This window comes from Taeniopygia guttata, chromosome 1, assembly GCF_048771995.1.
Source record: "Taeniopygia guttata chromosome 1, bTaeGut7.mat, whole genome shotgun sequence".
NCBI classification, from domain to species: domain Eukaryota; kingdom Metazoa; phylum Chordata; class Aves; order Passeriformes; family Estrildidae; genus Taeniopygia; species Taeniopygia guttata.
Window position 1 is genome coordinate 43634524 of NC_133024.1, and position 19936 is coordinate 43654459.

The window sequence follows — 19936 nt, forward strand, 5'->3', positions numbered from 1 at the left end:
TGTAGTTTCTTGGTCTTCAGAAGTAATAAGTCTTTATATTACACAAAGATATATTTGCAGGCAGAAAATTAAATTAAAGTTTAACTCCAGGATGTGTTAATTTTTTTGTCTCAGTAAAAATATCAGGAATTCCAAAACTTTACTTTCATTGCAAAAAAGCTGATGTTTATATTTGCCCATATATATCTGTACATAACATATTATTTGTGTTAATAATCCTTTGCAGATATGAAATAAAAAAAGGTGCATTCTCTGCTATAGCCTGGATTCTTCAGCAATGAATCACAGGTCTTTTTCACCTTAGTTGAAGAGAAGTTAAGGTAAGACAAAGCAACTGTACAATGCTGAACCATTTTTTGAGTGTGACATGTAGTCTCTAGTAACAATGAAGAAAATATCTTTGCTGATATTAAGAGTAAAACAACTAGATGTTTAAATGAAATAAAAATCATGGTCAAAATCACAGTCTAAAATATGCATATATAAAATATATCCATGGTCTAAAGCATGCATCTATAGACATGCAGAAACATGTATGCATGCATAAGCCTCACATTTAAACAAAAAAAATATTCAAGCGACTTGGTGAAATATTAGAAGTGAACTGACTGTGAATAAAGACTTGCAAGAAAACCAAATATGCAATAACTAGTAATATTTTCTGTTTATTCAAAACCATAAAGGTTTCAGTTAAATATCTACTGTCGGGTTTGTGCCATACTTAAAGAACTACTTGGAACAACTGGAAAAAGATGAGACATCAGAATGATTATCAGTGTCTAGGAAATATAATTTCTATGAAAAGATTGAATGAACTCATACTGGTCATCCTAATGAAAACCATGAAAGAAGCAAGATGACAATCCTTTAGACCTAAAATTATGATATAAGGATAAAAAGATTACAAAAATACTAATGATCCTTAAAATTTAATAGGGAAAATTAGATTAGATGAAGCTCAAAAAACCCACATTAAACTTTAGCAGAAGCGTAGCAGAGCATTATATACACCAATATGCTGTTAAGGCTCTGTTATGAGTGTTTTTAAATGAAGCTGGAAAATAGTCTGAAAAATATTGTGGGTACAATTATTTCATCTTTGGAACATGAACTTTAGGCTGAAGATTCTAAGATTGTTGATGAGATTTTTGGTTTTGCATTGTTAACAATTATAATCGCTGCATTCTAAAGGGGTAAGTATTTTTTTTCTTACAGTCATTGTAACTAAATATATGTGTATAATAAAACTTGAATTCTGGACGGAATTGTAGAATTGTCGACTGGACAGAGAGACGCACTATCATGGGTCAGGTACTAAAAGTCATAGTCATAGAATGGTTTTGGTTGGAAGATCACCTACTACCAATGCTCTACCATGGGTATGGGCAGGTAAATCAGAGCCCCACCAGCCTGGCCTTGAACACTTCTAGGGATGGAACAACTACAGTTTCTCTGGACAACCTATTTCGGTGTTTCCCCACTCAAAAGAAAGAATTTTTTTCCTAATACTTAATCTAAACTTAATCTCTTTCAGTTTGATTCCATTCCCCCTTGCTCTTTCACTACCTGCTCTTGTAAAAAGTCCCTCTCCATCTCCTTTCAGGTCCTGGAGGGCCACAGTTAGGTCACATCTAAGCTGTCTCTTTTTCAGTCTGAACAAATCCAATTCTCTCAATCTTTCCTAGTAGAAATGCATGTTACATTATTATCACTCCTGCAGGAGGAGAAAATTCACATCATTCTCTTGGGAGCGGATATTTAACCCTCAACTCAGGACATTGTTGAATCTATGAACCACTTCCAAAAGCATGAGACAAAATTAATTGGGAGGTGTTTTTTATTCCATTTAACATTGTATTTTCATGGAATTGTCAAACAATTTTTGCAGTGGTACCTGTGAGGTTTTAGTAAGTTTCAAATGCTGGCAAATAAGAAGTTGGAGCTAGAACCTATGTTGCTTAGAAACTTGTACATGTATGCAGAAACATGTTCGTACCATAATTACCATCTCTTCTGTATGCAACACACATCTGCTTCAGAAGCTCTGTCTTTTTGTATATTATGAAATTGCCTTTCCACTTTTACTCAGAGGAGCATTCAATAATTTCTTGTTGGATCAGGCATCATGTTACTTTGTAATTCATAAAGAATTAATTGAAATAATCTATTATGGAATATCAAGAGTAAATATGAAAATATTTAAGTCCATTTAAAAAATTAACTGAAATGTCATTATTTGAGGACTTTTTGAGTACTGGGACTTATCCTTTTGGTATGTATGTTCTTTTTTTTACTTCAGTCATTGTCATTCCCTGACTGTTTTGAAAACAGTTTTGAAATCACAACTGTCAAGTTCAAATTGTGTCATACATATTTTTGTGAAACTGAGTTTATAAAGTTTTTGATATTTTACTATAAATATTAGATACTTGTGGCATCGTATTAAGAGTTTTCCTGGAAATTTACATTTGTGTAAATGCTTTAGTTTTTGTTGCATATAAATATGAAGGATGGTTCATCATCATTAAGAATGCTAGGACTTTGTCTCTTTAACATATTCTGCTCCTTTTAAAGGAAATATATACAAAGGTGATAGACGCTACAGGTTATGTATTCAGCTTAGAATAAATTTTGTGACAATTAGCATTACTTTGTCCTGAAAATAAAACCCTTGTACAGAGCATATTCATTGGAATGGAAATATAAAGCCTTGATGTAAGTTTCTTTAGAAAGTGAAAAAGAAGCTGAACCAGACATGGTGGTTTGTACAAACTGTGTGTGTCCAAATCTTTCTGACATACTGTCCAGAAGAATAAGCCAGACTACCAAAGGGTTTGAAAGGAGACTTCCTAAGTGATTTTAAAAAGTAATACAGTTTCTTAATTCATCAACTGTTATTAAATTAGTGTGTTCCCTTAACTGTCACCTTAGGTTTCATCCAAATGCAATTCTACAGTTATGTCTAACCACAGGGCACATATTCACAAAAGCATTTAAAATGCATATTTTTTTTACAGATGTTCTCTGTGTATTGTTCCATACTACAATTTCTTGTTATGAACCTGGACAGCAATATTGTTAAGAAGATAGTTTAATAGCATGTCACGTCTTCAGCTTAGAAATCATTTAGCGTAATGAACAGATAGATATCTTTCTCCTTCAAAGCAAGTACTGTTGTAAAAACCTTCCCTCTGAATGAAAATGAGTAAACAGCACACTTAAAAAAATTGTTTGTGTGTAGAATATGCAGAAGTATTCATGTGTACATCTATATGTTTCCACCCACTGGTTTGTCCCTCAGGCCTTTCTTAAAAAAAAAAACATAATGCAGTCCTCATCTCTGTTCTTCAAGGCACATCTGAAAATTCATTTTCCATTATGCTTGAAAAAGATTTAAAAGGTTTTACTTCTGTTTTTGGTGAATAAGCAACCCTTTTTTTTTCTGGGATTCAAACATTTTGAAAGAAGTTGATCCACATGCAGGCCAGTGGACAAACAAGGTTCTTTCTCTCCCTGCTTGTGTTTCACACTCAAGCCACTTCACCTGCTCACCACCAAGAGCAGATTGATCTTCACTAGTGCTCACACATTCATTCACACACCTACACTCACTCCAGTTCCTGAGACTACAGACACTAATCTTATAGATCAGACATCAGCAAGAAATAAAATAGGCAGTCAGAGGATAGAGAAACTCAGGTTTGTGACCACCTGTGGAACTTGAACATAACCAATGGACCTTATGAGACGCATGCCAGAGTCCTGAGGGCGTCAGCTGATGTACCTGCCAAGCCACTCTCCATATACTTTAAAAGTCATGGCAGTCAGGTGAGGTTCCTGGTGACTGGAGGAAGGGAAAAAATGCATCTGTATTTAAAAAGGGCAGACCTGGGAAGATTATGAAACAGATCCTCTTAGAAGCTGTGTTAAGATAATAAAGGTCAGGGAAGTGGTTTGAAACAGGCAACATTGCTTCACCAAATGTGAGTGCTGATTGACCAGACCAGTGGCCTATGATGGAATGATTACATCAGTAGACGAGGGAAGGGCTATGGATGTCATCTATCTGAACTTCCATCAGCCCTTTGACATGGTCCCCCACAACATCCTTCCCTCTAAATTGAAGAGAGATGGATTTTATGGGGGGACTCTTTGTGGATGAGGAATTGGATGGATAGTCACATCCAGAAGGTAGAGGTCAATGGCTCAGTGTTCAGATGGAGATCAGTGGCACGTGGTGCCCCTCAGGGGTCCATATTTGGATCAATATTTTTTCATGTCCTCACCAGGGACATAGAGAGTTGGATCGAGTGCACCCTCAGCCAATTTGCAAATGACATCAAGTTCAGTGGTTCAAATGACACACCTGAAGGATGGGATGCCATTCAAGAGGGGAAAAGTGTGCTCAGGTGAAACCATTTGATGGAAGGTGCTGCATCTAGGTCAGGACAACCCTCAGTGTCAAAACAAGCTTGGTACTGAAGGGGCTGGGAGCAGCCCTTCTGAGAAGGACTTGGGGATGCTGGTGAATGGAAATTGGACAGAAAGACAAAAGAACCATCACCAGCAGGTTGATGGAGGTGATTCTCCTCCTCTGCTCTCCACCTGTACTGTATCCAGCTTTGGGTTCTTCAACTCAGGAAAGAGGTGGACCTGATGAAGTGGATCCAGAGGAGAGCAACAGAAATGATCAGAGGCCTGGAGCATCACTCCTATGAGAAAAGTCTGAGATGGTTTGGGTTGATCAGGCTGTAGAAGACTCCAGGAAGACTATATTGTGGTCTTCCAGTACATAAAGGAAGCTTGTAAGAAACATGTGGACAAACCTCTTACACAGACCTGTTGAGATAGGACAAGGGGTAATGAGTTTTAATTTAAAAAAGGTAGATTTAGACTAGCTATAAAGAAGAATTTTTTACAATGAGGGTGGTAAAATGCCAAAAGAGTGTCCCATCCCAGGAAAGATTCCAAGCCAGGTTGAATGGGGCTCGGAGCAACCTATCTAGTTGAAGATGTCCCTGCTTATTACAGGAAGGTTGGACTAGATGTTCTTTGAGGTCCCGTCTACCCTAAACTATTCTATGACACTGTGATCTTGAGAACTTCACTTAATCTTGTATATTTACTTTAAATTTATTTGTAGAAGAAAAAGAACAGATCCAGCTTCAGGACACACTCATATTTGGGACCGAGTTTCAGGTACCTTTTATTTATGGTCTTGTAAATCTGACTTTTTTTCCTGTCCTTTAGGCTATATAAGTCATTCTATCATGGCTCATTCATTAGTGGATTGATATATCAGAATTATTTGATGATAATTAGATCTATCAATTCTATTTCTATATCCATATATCCATATTTATCTTATTTAAACCCAGTGCAATTCACAATGCTTCTGATTTAAAACTCATTATTCTTCTGAGGAGAAAGGCAGGACTGCATTCTTCATTTTACAGTTCTCAAAAAAAAAAAAAAAAAAGACACGTAAAATGGGTTTCACCCCAGAGTTTTTTATTTGTGGCTGAAAAACACATTGTCTCTTCACAATGTAGATATTTAAAGTAAATCAGATGAATCTGCTCTTGAAAATACACTTTTCTCTCATGAATATAATGGGTGAGTGAGTAGGTGATGTAGACACCTTTATCATAGCTCCCTAAAGCTGTATGATGTGGAATCCTTACAGAGAGCTGTCAGGACTTTTCCAAGTTCACAGAAAATACCTTGCAAAGGCAATTCAGTGCAAGTCCCTTGGGTCTCATTTGTAGAAATTCTTGTCTGCCTAAAATAATTTTACTGACAGTTTATAAATATAACATTTATGGGATTTGGAGGGAAATTACTGAAGGTGTATTGCTGGGAGGTAAAAAGGCTTTCCATGATTTTATGGTCACTTCAATTTAATTATTTCCCTCCTGTAATTATTTTCATACCTCTGATTAGTCATTAAGTCATTAGTTTCCTGATTGATTGATCAAATTAATTTCCATACTGATTATCTATAATTTTTACCAGTTGCTCAAACAATTTCCATTTACTGTGTTTCTAAACTATACTTGTAAAGCACTGAATGTGAATATCTATTTTAAGCCTGCATTTGCCTCTCATCCTTTCAGTACAAATAGAGGGGAATAAGCTGTTTATCAAAATGCAAGTGTTACTTTGGCTTAATTCTGTAGAGATTTTTAATCAAGAGTAATTATTTTTAATTACGTACACAAAGTGGAAAATAATTCTAAACAAATTGTTTAACATGCAATTTGCATGACTGTCCAATGGCCTGGCAAACAAAGAATTAGGACTATAATTTTATGAGCTGTCTCTTCAAATACAAAACATTTTGGAAGACTGACTTGTCATATTACTGTTTTCTTTTTTTCTCTGTAGTACTTCATGTGCTGAACCAAAACTTTTGAGTATAATATATTACAACTTTTGAAAAATAAATTCAGGCAAAATACCTTTTGAGAAGCATATACAGCATATATTGAAGCACTAGAGGATATATTGCTTTGGTACTATAATCTGACTTGAACAGTTAAAGCTGGCTCGATATATAAAGCTCAGTTATATTACTGGGCTTATCTTAAGTCATGATACTTTTAAAGGCAATGACACCCAATACTTCATGTCAAAACTTTAAGTGTCTTAATATAGTCACCCAAAGCTGACTACATCTTTGAAGGGAAAGGATATGTATATTCCTACACACACACACAAACACACGCACACATATATATACACACATATATAAAAATATACATATCTCCAAGCTTTTATAGATAAATATTATAGCTACCTCCAAATTTATCTTCTTTCTCTTCATATGCTGCATCACTGCATTTCATGTAGCTGTATAACAGGCAACATTTGATTTGAGTTTAAACATTATGAAAAATGGAAAATAGAAAACAGATATTTCTATTGGAAAAAAATCAATGTCAAGGAAAAAAAACCTATGGCACAGAAACAGAATAAATTGACATGCTCAATTTATTTAGCAATTTAGCAATGCTATTAAAAAGTTCTGGAGCCTAGGACCATATATTTAAGTGGATTTTCCATAACAAGAGAGCATAAATAGCAAATTAATAAAACATGTATATTTATTAGAAATCGTATACTTTTTTCCTCTTTTTTCTCTTTTTCACATATGATTATTCAAACTACCTTTGCAGGGAATATGTAATCTATCACATTTGCCTAACAGGCAAATCATGCATTTATACTTAAAATTTTGTAATTCTTTTGACTAATTCAGGCAATATTAAGAAGCAAAACCACACACAGAAATAAGGTGAAGCCACACAGAAGAAAAAAAATGTATAATGGATCCGTTTCCTGCTCCTTGTGCTGGAGTACATTTCTCACTTTTCAGAACAAGGCAAAGGGCAGGTGAGGAAAAGTGAGCCAGCCTAAGCTGAAAGGAAGAAACTACACCAAGTGAATTTTGCAAAAAGTTCAAAAAGCATGACTGAACCATGGGCAAATCATCACATAGAACTTGATATATAAAGATTTATACATTTCTATTAAATTTTTTTATTATCTGAAATTCTCATCTAAGTGAAAAGACAGACCAAAAACTAGGGTTTGTGAGCCAATAACTGCAAAGTTACTAATGCTTTGGGGTCTGAAGGTGGGAGGCAGTCACAATACTGGGATGTCCGCATGGCACATCAGAGCATTTTATGTACTTTAGTAAGATGGGCACATGTAACTTTGAAAAGCAGTTGGAGGTAAATTGCAATATTATTCAATGTTATTTAATCGATATCCATTCAGCCTTAAAATCTTCCATTGTTTTTGCTTTTCACATACCTATAAAAAATTCCCAGCTCTTTCCTCTAGACTTCACCAGATGGAAGACTTATAGAATCAAATTCTTTATTTTTTATACAAAAGAAAAAATTTTAAAAAGTTGTATTTTTTTTTATGTTTTTATCCAGATCACATCACTTGAAAGTCAGAATATGGGACTATAGACATCAACAATAATAGGCATATAAAATTGTAAAAAAACTCTTTACACAAGTACTAGATATATCTATTACAGACAATATAAACGTTTACTAAAATAACTCCAGTCTTTAATTTTTTTTATTCTGTACAAGTTTGACAGTCAACAAAGGATTTTTTTCTTTTAATTTGGAGGGATTTCCAGATATACTCAGTTCTGAATATGTTGCAACATAGTGACAGTGGGGATGACTTCAGACTGAAAGAAAACATGTATCATAGTCCATTCAATGGACACACACTCCCAGTATATACACAAAAGGGTCACACAAGCACAGTGGTATGTTTGGTAAAATCACTTTGGGTTGATGCTACTAACAAGGGAAATATTGCAGTTATTCTCTACAATAGCATGTATGTTGAATATTCAGAAATGGAATGTATATTTTGTTCTTCAATTTTCTGTAATTTAAAGATTGTAGAAATATGAGAAACTCTTAATTGCCACAGAGTATTCTAAAAAAATAATTTTAGGAGGGTGTTCCTCCACCATCTTTTTATCTTCCACTAGTTCACCATGGCTTAATATTTTAAATTTTTTTAAGGTGTTTTTTATAATTAATGAAAATTGATGCAGCATCAGACTAGAGAGACACTAATTTAAGCGTCTAAATGTAGTTGTCTAACCATCTGTCAAGGTCAGTGAAGAGCTAGGTAAGAAAGCCCTTGGAGCCGTGGGACTAGTCTGTTGATCAAATGTAGGTGCTTCTCCTAACATGCTACGTCCCTCCAGCCTCTCTTGCCTGAATTATCTGATTATCCCCTGACCGTAAAGTAGCCTTTGACAGCTCTCAAGGCTGCACTTCATTGTTACAGACTTCCTCTTTCCCTGGTACAAAGAATTTCACATTCTCTTCTGCCCATAGAACAAGCTCAACAGCAAGTGTGGACATGCTCACATTGTTATGAATTTTTCATAATAAAGCTCAAAAAAATTACACCATTCTTTATGAAATATGAGGAATAATTACAGAACACTTAAAGAACTGGTCCAGAAAAAGACACGTGATGACCTGGGCTTGTTTAGATTAAAGATCACGATGTTCTTCAGGCTGATGTGGATAAAGCAGGAAAGAATTGAAGTGAAGCAAGAATGACCAGTTCAGCTTTAAATTATTACTCTGGCCAGTGGCTTGAATAGCTTGAATTTAAGCTTTGTATTACATGTCATGTGAATCACCTGGATGGTTTTGGATGAGTTTTAGTCTCTTCATTGATTATATTGACCTGTACTAACGACAATATGCTCTTCAAACAATGTTATATTTGTATTAACCTCTAGCAACTGACTAAAATGAGTATAGATGACAAATTACATCTGTTGCTTTCTCTCTGTCTATTTCATCCTTCATATATTCATAACCACTGTAACAGCATAGTCTAGTCAATATTGTTCCTAATGCAACCAGAAAAAATAGCTTTCCACATGGGAATATATGCTAGGAATATGGGAATATATGAGAATATGTGCTAGGATCTCACCTGCTTGTATAGATGTATTCTGGTTCATCATGTGCTTTACTGTTGCAGTTGTTTTGCCTGTACAGACACAGTCTGTCTCTTGAATTATATAATTTAGAAACAGTTGTTCCATTATTTCAGAGACATTAATATTGCCAAATAAGTTTTGTCATCTTATTTAAATAACTTTATATAAGCATTTGCTGTCAAATGCATTCTTGAGACTTTCTGAATGATTCTAGCCTACAGAACAACTGTCAGCATCAACAAAGTTATCTGTGCTATAACATAGATGCCCATATTAAAAGTAAATGCCTTTCTTATTCTGTGGAATATGCAAAAAATTTTAACCACGTCTCACCTTATTAACGCATGAAAAGTGATGTATTTTTATCCTCAGGATTCACTGGAATACTGGTTCTGGTTTAGAAGTAAAAACTGTATTTTAGTTATGGAAAGAATATGTTCATTACAGTTTTACATATGCAGGCACAATAATGACATTTGCCATTGATTTGCTATAGTCATTAAGAATTACTATGAACATTACATCACATTACAGTGAACTTACCATTCTAAATTTTACATACATATGTTTAATATAACATTGAATTAGCATGTATTCTATGACATGTGTAAATTAATCTTTTAAATGCCATTAGTTTTGTTAGCAGCTGTATTTAAAGTTCTGGAATCTTCAGGCAAAGTTATTAGCAAAAGCTTCCTTTTTGATCAGTGTTAATGTTAAAACTGAAAACAAAATAGAGCAAAAAGTAGCTAAATGAGAAAGTTTTCTAATTTTCTTCATATTTGCTAAAATTACATAGCACATATTTCAGAAAAAGCCATTTAAATTTAAACAAAATTTCTGGATATGTCCAATAACCTCAATTTGTACTCAAATTACTGGGAAAAGTTAAAAAATATATGGAGTGTGATAGCTTATGATGGCCATTTAATATTAATTTCAATATTATATCTTTTTTTGTATGCACAATGTAACAAAATTACCTCACAGGAGTCTCATTCTGATAATTTCCAGGCTTTCACTGGTGGACTTGAAGAAAATGCATAACACATTATACCAAATATCTCTTTAGTAGTAGGCATGACTGCACCATTTTTATTTTATAACTACATTATGTGATTTGCCTAAGAGGCCTCAAAAAGCCAGAGGCCATTCTGCTTTAACAATCACTGGATGATTGAATAAAAAAAATTTTAAAAAATACTAATTATGGATTGAAGTTGTGTATTAGAAATTGAATTAATGTATTCAGAAAATTTCTCCTCTGCACTCAGTTTGAAAGGATTAAAAGGCCAAACCATGACAAGGTAAAGTACTTTGAAAGCTGATTTAAATGGTAAGGCTTAATCGTCTTGTGGGTATGGAGGCTAAAGTTGAAATGGATTAATAGTTTACAACTTAGCATTTTAGTCTACATAAACTCTGTTGGATATTTTTCAAAGTCAATGAAGAGTGATGAGCCCTCTAGCACATTCTTTAACAGTGAAATGAGTTACGCCTAAATATTATGCCTGTCTTTTGGAGGCTTGTATCTGGGAAAATTAAGTTTACCTTTTTTGACTCATAACTCAGCTGTATCCAAATCCTGAGCATACACTGTGGCAATTATGTGCATTTGTACATGTAAACTATTAGATGTAAAGCGGAGCATGGGGGCCTCTGTGCTCAGAGCTATCCATGCAAGGAGATTAAGGACCCTATGTTAAAAACCAAGGGCTCCTACACAGGATACAAGAAGAGGTACTTTTCTTAATGTCTTGTAGTAATTGGACAAGGGCAAATGGATTCATACTGAAAGTATATTTAGGTTAGGTATTAAGAAAGAATTCTTACTGTGAGGGTGGTGAGACCCTGGAACAGGTTTCCCAGAGAAGTGGTGTCCCATTCCTGGAGGTGTTCAAGGCTACATCAGATGGAGCTCTGATTAATCTGGTTTTATGAAAGGCGTCTCTGCCCACGACAGGGGTTGGAACTGGAAGATCTTTATGGCCTTTTCCATACAAACCATTCTATATTTCTATGAAAGTTTTACTACTGTTTCTTTTACCCGACTGACAACCTCCTGTTTAGTGCTTAAGTGGCTGTCATGAGGATGAGAAATGTACATTTGCAATCCTTCATGCATGTAAGGAAACTGAAGCGCAGATTTTGGCTGCACAAAAAGAGACTTGAGCCTGTCATGTTTGTTTAAAGACATTTCACAACCTTTCTTCAAAAGCATTGTAGACGCATACAGGAGGCTCAACTACATTTTGTGTGACATATTATTTCTTAAACTAGGATTTTCAGGAATAGTTGGGCAGATGCTATGATGTTCAATATTTCTAACTTGGAAATGTATAGTAATACTATCTGGAAAGTCTGCTTTAGTATAAACTCTTTTCACTTCAGTGACAGATGAATAGGCATTAAAATTTTAGATTTAGGTACCTACTTCCTGTTTAATTTAAGTGCTTTGGTATTTCCTCTTCCTTCTGTTATTTCAAAATACATGTGTACAACACAGAAATTGCTCAAAAACAGTAGTAAATTTCTCTTCAAAGCTTTACTGACCTGATCTGAGCTGTTAACGAGACTCTTAAACATAAAGCCCTGTATGATTTTTTTTGGCAATTTATTAGTGCATTTAGTGACTACACCACAATAAAAATATATGCCATCAGATTGCTGTTATATTCATACCTTTGCCACTGGTACTCCTTAATAATGGTACAAATTGCTAAGGTTTGGCAATGTTAGAGGAATCCACATTAAAAAAAATCATTTCAGATAAAACTGCAAAATACACAAATACAATTTTGACAGAAGTACATTAAAATAACATCAGCATAGTCTTTCTCCTGCACATACTCTAAATGAACATCTCTTTTTCTGATCCATGAGAAATAAGGAAGATTCTATTGTACTTTTTTCTAACCACTGCTCAGCTACTGCCCAGAGCTGCTTTAACTTCTTCGCATGAGAGCCTGGGAGAGCCGTGCTGTGCTGGGCTGTGCTGCCCTGGGGCTTCCTGGGCATCAGAAGACATTTCTGCACCAGCCTGGGCTCCTCACATTTGACCTCCTGCAGCCATCTCCTACACAACAGAACCAGATGGGTTTCCTGCAAGCAAGGACTTGCTTGAGGAAAATGAAGATGCAAAAACATGAGCATTTGAGCCTGATCCAAAGCCTGCTGAACTCAAGTTATGTCCATGTTTTTGGCATTGGTTGGGCTGTTAAGATTCTGTCTTGATCTGTCTAGTGTCAGTGAAAGCTGTGTCAGGTCAGAAAGACATGTATTGCTTTCTACTGCCAGTGCTACATGTCCAGAGACTTACTTCTGGTAGCCACAACAGAGACAAAAATTAAAGATAAATAAGTAAATAGCATAAAATATAAATGATGTAATTATTGCCAACATGGACATAAAAGTTTCCTGTTCTGTATAATAAGATATTTTTTAGTAGCGATACTAAAGATATTGACTACAAGAAGTGAAAGTAAGCAATACTTTTATATGTAAATGCAAAAGAAAATTGGAAAAATTTAACAAAAAGGGTATTTCATATACAACTATGAAAATTGTTAGTGCTTAAAGTTAGGTGTAAATCCTTCTTTGTTTCTTCTATACTAACAGTTTCTTGAATAGCCTGTAATACAGTTGACAAAATAAATCAAATTGAGAACACATTAAAGTTAACCAGATCTATTCCTTACCCTAGAAATGTTTAATTTATGTTGACAGTCTTGCCCCGAGTGGTTATAGCTGGAAAAGTAAGGCAAATTACAATCCCATCTTGGAGCATATCTGCTTCCAGTTTTCAAAATGCATGCATTTAGCTCAAAAAACTGTTACTTGTTACATTGAATTTAAAAGTTGAAATTTGTTGTTAAAGGAGCTTTAATAAGAAGTCATTAATAGAGATTATTAAATTAAACTCATATAAATATGTCTAAACCTTATGGAGACTCTACCTGGCTTATTTTACTACAGAAAATTTAACTTTTTTTTTTTTTTTAATGAAAACCACAATGATATGATAGAAAAGTGGCAATCATTGTTGTGTACCCCCAGACCCCCTGAAAATTCACATAAAGGGATGTAGATTTAATAAAGCTGATAACTATAATGATATAACTAATAGCTATAACTTAATAACTGCCTGGAGACAGGAAAAAAAGGCATTTGGGGCTACGGACATGATACTGACTTTGTTTAATGAAAAAGAATTAATGATACCTTTGGTACAGTCACTTCACTTCCCAATTTCAGTATGAGCAGGGAACATCAAAGAGGAACTGTTATGGACTGACTGCAAACTCCATTTCCCATCCCCCTGCAAAACACAAGCTCTTTCTTTATCTTGATCCATGAGCTTTTTCATCTTTTTTCTCTGCCTGTCCTGTTGAGGAGGCGGAGTAAGAGAATAGCTGAGTGGGTGTGAGGGGCTGGGTGAAGGTCTGGCATCCCTCCAAGGTCAGCCCACCACAGCTTAGAGCTAGAAAAACCCCAATACATAACTATGAGTTACACAAGTGCTAGTTTCAAGCTCGTACTTGAATGTATCTCTGCATAAATTCTACATGTATGACAGCTGAGTGAAGAATCTTGTTTTCCATGGGTATCTGTACAGCACTTTCAATTTCAAACTAGGCAAAAATAAAATCACAGAGTGGTATTATAGGGATACATATCAGATTAAAATCTGCCTTTCTGAAGCGGCTACTCTGAATGAGCATGTTTAAAATACAAGAACTACTGGCTTTAGCAGATTCTGAAGCTAAATTCAATTTTATTCCATTCCATGATGACTCACCACTCCAGATTATACTACTACAGAAAAAAACCCCCAAAAACAAACACAACAACAAAAATACCACACACCAACCAACAAACAAACAACTATACCAATACTAAAAAATCCCCCGTTAGATCACTAGTGTTTTTTTAACCATTACAACTTTGAAACAATATTAGATTTCGGAGTTCCTATTTCCTCAGAGAAGAAAAAAAAATCTAGCTTTCATTAATTATCTAGATGTACATTTAAAATACCAGAAACAGACAGGCAGAGTGGTATTTTCTCTAATTTGGTAACAAGTATTCTACACAGAACTGATAAGAAACTCTTGGCCATTAGACAATAAAGCCTTTGGTTTGGAAGTAGGTCAAAAAATGCCTGATGTGGAAATTTCTTGGTAAAGTATGTATCCAGTTTATTTCCTCCAGGAATGCATAGAAGGAAGGGTGGCTTGTAAATGGGACTGATTTAAACAGCAAGTAAGTGTAAACTGATTATGGCACATATTCTTGAGCATTATAGTTTGAAATGTTAAAAATTTTTAAGGTTGACGTGATTTATGTCAATGGATCTGGCAAGGACTAACTGAGGAAAGTGAGATTAGGAAATAAATACAAAAATGGTTTTTAGAATGCTTTTCAATTTGCAGAATGAGGGCCCTGCAGTACATAAAGACAACTGGCATGATGCCTGTGCAATGGAGTGATAAGGGTAAAAGTGTTAATAATTGCCATAGTTAGATGCCAATTCACCAAGATACCTTGTAATGCATACTGCTTACAGTTTGCTTGTATACCATGCAACTAAAAAAAGAAAATTCTTATTTAAAAAAAAAAATCTGTTTTATGAGATACTTGCATAGAAATATTGTTAAAAGAAACGTCTCATACACCAAAAGATTCTTAATTAAAGAAGACTTGTATTTAAACAAAATACCTAGACTAATTAGACATAGTCTAGAACATTATCATAGTATTAAACCAATTCCTTTTGATTAAGTGATTTTTGTTTGTTTTCTTTAGTTGTTATTTACTTTTTGATTTTTTTTACTTTATTAAATTTTTTAACAGAAAATATTAGTTACTATTTTTTTTCTAGATAAGCACACAAAGTGAAAACTTGATTGAAAAATAAGAGTGCATAAGAAACAAATGCAGGCATATAATGGGATCCAGAAATAATATTTGATATACTCTGTCAGAATAAAAACCAAAGGTTTGATGCCATTTGACTTCTCAGCCAGGCAGGACTAAGTCTATTCAACATCAGGTAGGGTGACCTCAGATGGTGCTTGACAAGGTTTCACCTACCTGAATTTTAGAAAACTGAAAGCTGAATGTCTTCTTCTAAGATGATTTCTGGAGGCTTCTTTGCAGACAATGAAAAGAGAAATACATATTTGGATGGTAGATTTTCTAATAATGAGAAAAGGTGTCTAATATTGCCAGAATGACTGACCTTTTTCTTCTGATGTTAATGTAATGAAAGGCAGAGATGACTAAATTTGGTGCCAGATTTTGAGGTGCCACATATGGTCAAAGAAATTCAATAATGTAATTATGGTGGGAAGGTGTTCCTGCTAAAATAAATGTTAGTAAATGCATACAAAAACAAGATTTTATTTGCATGGCAAAATCACTATGTAAGTGCTCAAAAATTTGGTATTTCCTCAAATGCTACTTTCTTGTAAAAATAATGAAAATTAATTATAAATAAATTTAAAATGAGGGGAAAAAAAGGATTATAACCAAGAGGAAGGTTTCCTACGATTAAATTTTCAAATTTAACTATGAAGCAGCAATGAATTTGTCATTTCAACTCTCTTTTCCTGTCATATATAATTATGGCCTAGGTCTACAAAACATTTCAGTGATTCTTAAGGAGATTCATGGTTGTCACATCAAAATGGTACGATTATTGAGAGAAGTACCTGTCCAGAGAATTTATCCTAAGAAAACTTAAGGAACACAAGCCAATATGAGAGAAGCTAATAACTAATTTTCATATTTTAATAAAAAGAAACAATTTCCTATATAAAGGGGTTTTTTCTCAAGATTTTTTTTTTTCATTTAAAGGAAAAAAGAATTATTTCCACAATTGTTTGACTAATCATTTTTCAATGTTCCTCCATCATATCTGCTAGATGCAGATATGTTGTTATAATATCCTGTCAAAGAAAGTTGTCTTTTATCTTTAATGTATATGGAGTGATCATAGAATCAGAGAACATGCCAAGCTGGAAAAAGCCCATGAGGATCATTAAGTTCAATTCCTGACCCTGACAGGACGCCCCAAAAATGACCCTTTTTACCTGACAGTATTGTGCAAATGTTTCTTCAGCTCTGTCAGGCTTTATGCTGTTCATTTACACCCTGGGTAAAAAACTTTCTCAGGATTCATTTTCATACTGTTAAAAATTACCTTCTGGATGAAAGATGATATGGGAAAAATCATTGTATAAATGTACTTTTCACTAAAGAAAATATCAATACAATTATGATTATCACAGATTTGAAATTTGATATATTCTATACTCCATCTTATATTAGATGTGGCTGCCTGTATTTAGTTAACATGTGATTAAACAATCCTTATTGCAAACTTAAGCTTCAAACTTCAGCAAAATAGGGCTCTTCTAAAATGCTGTTTTCTAATATCTTACAGTCAAAAAAGCCATTGTCTTTTAAATGTCTGTAATTTGTTTTTACTGAAAAAAAGTGTTTTTTTTTTAAAGGGCAACTTCATCTATTGTGATTCACATAGTGCCTTGTGTAGCTCCATTCTGAAAAATAAGATACAACCCAATCATGGTTACTCCTATGGAGTACTGCACTTGTCAGCATGCCTTTAAAGTGCAAGTGTAAAATTTTATATTCAGATAACAAAGTTAAGAACAGCTTCTATTTATAGGCAGAATTTATGCTTGCAGCACTTAGGTACAAGTACTTAGCACAAAGGTATTTAATCTCTGACAAAAATATCTACTTAAAAGTAAGCAATATATGTACAAAAATACCTGTATGATATGGAGTGTACTATCAAACATTAAATTTTAGAGGGTGTGTATTGACTTCTAGCTTTTGTCTTGAATGTTTTCCCAAATAAGAACTTATTTATTAATTTACAGGACATTGAATCTTTTTTTCTGCAGTACTTTCATCTTTCAATTAGAAAGGAAGGCTACTTGTGTAAGCCTTTAGACTACATTCATGATTCCAGGAAAAAACCGTCCTTTTGTTCTTAAAAGAGAGCCATGGAAACTTTGTCCTTGTTCTTCACATTGACACAGATGTCAGCTTGTAGCCACCTCTATTCAATTTTAACAAGTTGTGCTTCTTATTTGGGGGAGGGGGGGTATTGGAGGAAACCAGAAGCTGAATCACAGGCATTAAAAAAATATCTGGCACACAATAGAAATCAGTTATAAAAGAGCTCACTAAGGGAAAAAAGATTTTTTTTCATGAAGGAAAGGTAGTGCAAAGCTTTAATCTTTGTAAAGGCTTTCTATGGATATGAAAGTGTGTTACATTTTCGTGTTAGTTTTTGTACTGAGACAGGCAGGTGGCTGGAAAAGGACTCAGGAGAGGTTAACACCTGTCTTTTCATAGCTTGAAAAATTCAGGTTTTATCTTTAACTCATTTTAAATCTCAGAATGCTGAAAGCATTGGAATTTTCCCAGTAATTTTCCTCATAACAGCACTATGATGGACTTATATGAACTATGATCCCTATCTGAGACCAATTTCTAATAAGAATTATAAATACACATATGTGTTGTTTCTTCCATTCTATTGAATGTTCTCAATTCAAGTTAATTATTGATGTGAATTATATAAGGGCAGAATATAATTACCACTTCATATGGTAAAATTTCCCTCATATCTGTCATGGTTTTTAAATATACATGTTGGTTTTGTTTCTTTTTTCTGTGAAGTATAAAAGAAACAAAGGTCAAAGCTCCAGACAAGTGTCAAGCTACTTTTGTACATTGCTGTTAAGGATATCTCAGAACCTTAAATGGTTTGGGTAGGAAGGGACAATTAAAGATTATCTAGTTCAACTGCATTGCCTTGGTGATTTTCACTGGGTCAGGTTGCTCAATCCAGTATGACTGTGAACATTTCCAGTGTTGAAGGATCCACAATTTCTTTGGACAACTTGTTCCAGCATCTTACCACCTTCCTTGTAAAGAATTTTTTTCCCTGGGCCCGCTAAAATCTACTGGCTGGTTACATGGTGTCTGCTGCATCTCAGGATGGCTGCCAGGGCACCTATCTGGCCTACACTCAACCTATCTCATTCCTTTCTGCAGTGCTGCTCTCCAGATATTCCTCTCCCAATTTGTACTTGTGCCTGGCATGAGTCCATCCCTGGTGAAGTTGGGTGGCATTCCAATTTGTTAATTGTCCAATGCTCCAATACATCTAAATTCCTCTGCAAGGCACTTTGTCCCACCTCTCATAGGATCATAGAAAATTTTGGGTTGGAAGGGACCCCAAATACCATCCTGTCTATGCCCCCCACCATGTGTAGGGAGAATACCCAATATCAGCAGCAAACTTTTTAACAGTGCATCCAAATTCTGCACCCAGATCATTGATAAAAATCCTGAACTGAACTCTGAGGAATGCTGGTTCTGACCAGCTCTCAGTCAGGTGCTGTCCCATTCCCTAAATTTTGAGCCCTGACCACAAGCCAGTCCTTCACCCAATGCAGCTTGCAGAAAGTAGATAATGTGTTGCTAGTATAGAGACAGTATGCACACTGTAGCTAATAGTAGATAGACAGGTATAGATAAACATCCTATGAAGTCTATCTGTATGTGTAGTATATATTTATACCAGGGCGCACCAAACACAACTTTACCGGCCAGTCAAAAGGTGATTATCTTGCTGTTTTACAGTGTTGCTACAACCTCATCTAGAGCCCTGTGTGCTGTCCTGGGACACACTGCCTGGGAAACTTCTTAAGGCACTGAAATGCATCCATAAGATGGCAACAAAACTGGGAAATAGGCTGGAAGGAATGCCCAGAGAGTAGCGTCTGAGGATGTTAGAACTGTCTAATTTGGAGAAAAGCAGGCTGAGTTATGACTGCTCTCTATAGCTCCCTGTAAAAGGAGTGGAGAGGGAGGTGATTCTCCCTGGTTTCTGATGTCAGGACATGAAAATGGTTTAATGATATGTCATAAAGTTGTTCATACCAGACATTATGAAACACTTTTTTACCTCAAGGCCAGCCACTGGACCGGCTTCCTAGAAAAATAGCCGGTGCCCAAGCCTGTCAATAGTTAAGAGGCATTTGCACAATGCCTTTAATAACATGCTTTAACTTTCTGTCAGCTCTGAAATGTTCAGGCAACTGAATGGCATGATCTTCATAGGCTGATCCATCAAACTGAATATTCTATTCTATGCTGTGCTTTATGTGCACTATATGCATGGTATACAAAAGCCAGGGAATCTCAGGAAAACGGAAAGCTGGACAAGACAAACGCAGATCTGAACCAATGTGGTTAATCAAGAGTTCTCCGTTTATTCAAGATAAGGTGGTAGTTTATATAAGCTTCTACATAGTTTATAAAAACAAAGACACTCTGATTGGTAGGCTAACATTGTTTACCTTTTCCTTAAAACAGCCTACA

General features: G+C 34.9%; 1 long non-coding RNA gene across 4 annotated transcripts in view; it reads right to left on the reverse strand.

The window, feature by feature from the left end:
* LOC140683854 (uncharacterized) overlaps positions 1–19936 on the reverse strand; it is a 79913-nt gene that overhangs the window by 15303 nt on the left and 44674 nt on the right. Inside the window, exons 2-4 of one of the 4 annotated variants that reach the window (XR_012055420.1) lie at positions 13730–13826; positions 9842–9900; positions 6800–6852 (exon numbers count right to left, since the gene is read on the reverse strand). The exons of 1 other annotated variant lie outside the window; for it this stretch is intronic. This is a non-coding gene — a long non-coding RNA (uncharacterized lncRNA). Of the gene's footprint in view, positions 1–6799; positions 6853–9841; positions 9919–13729; positions 13827–19936 lie in introns of all 4 variants that reach the window. 2 more of the 4 variants (XR_012055428.1, XR_012055417.1) reach the window with 2 other exon arrangements.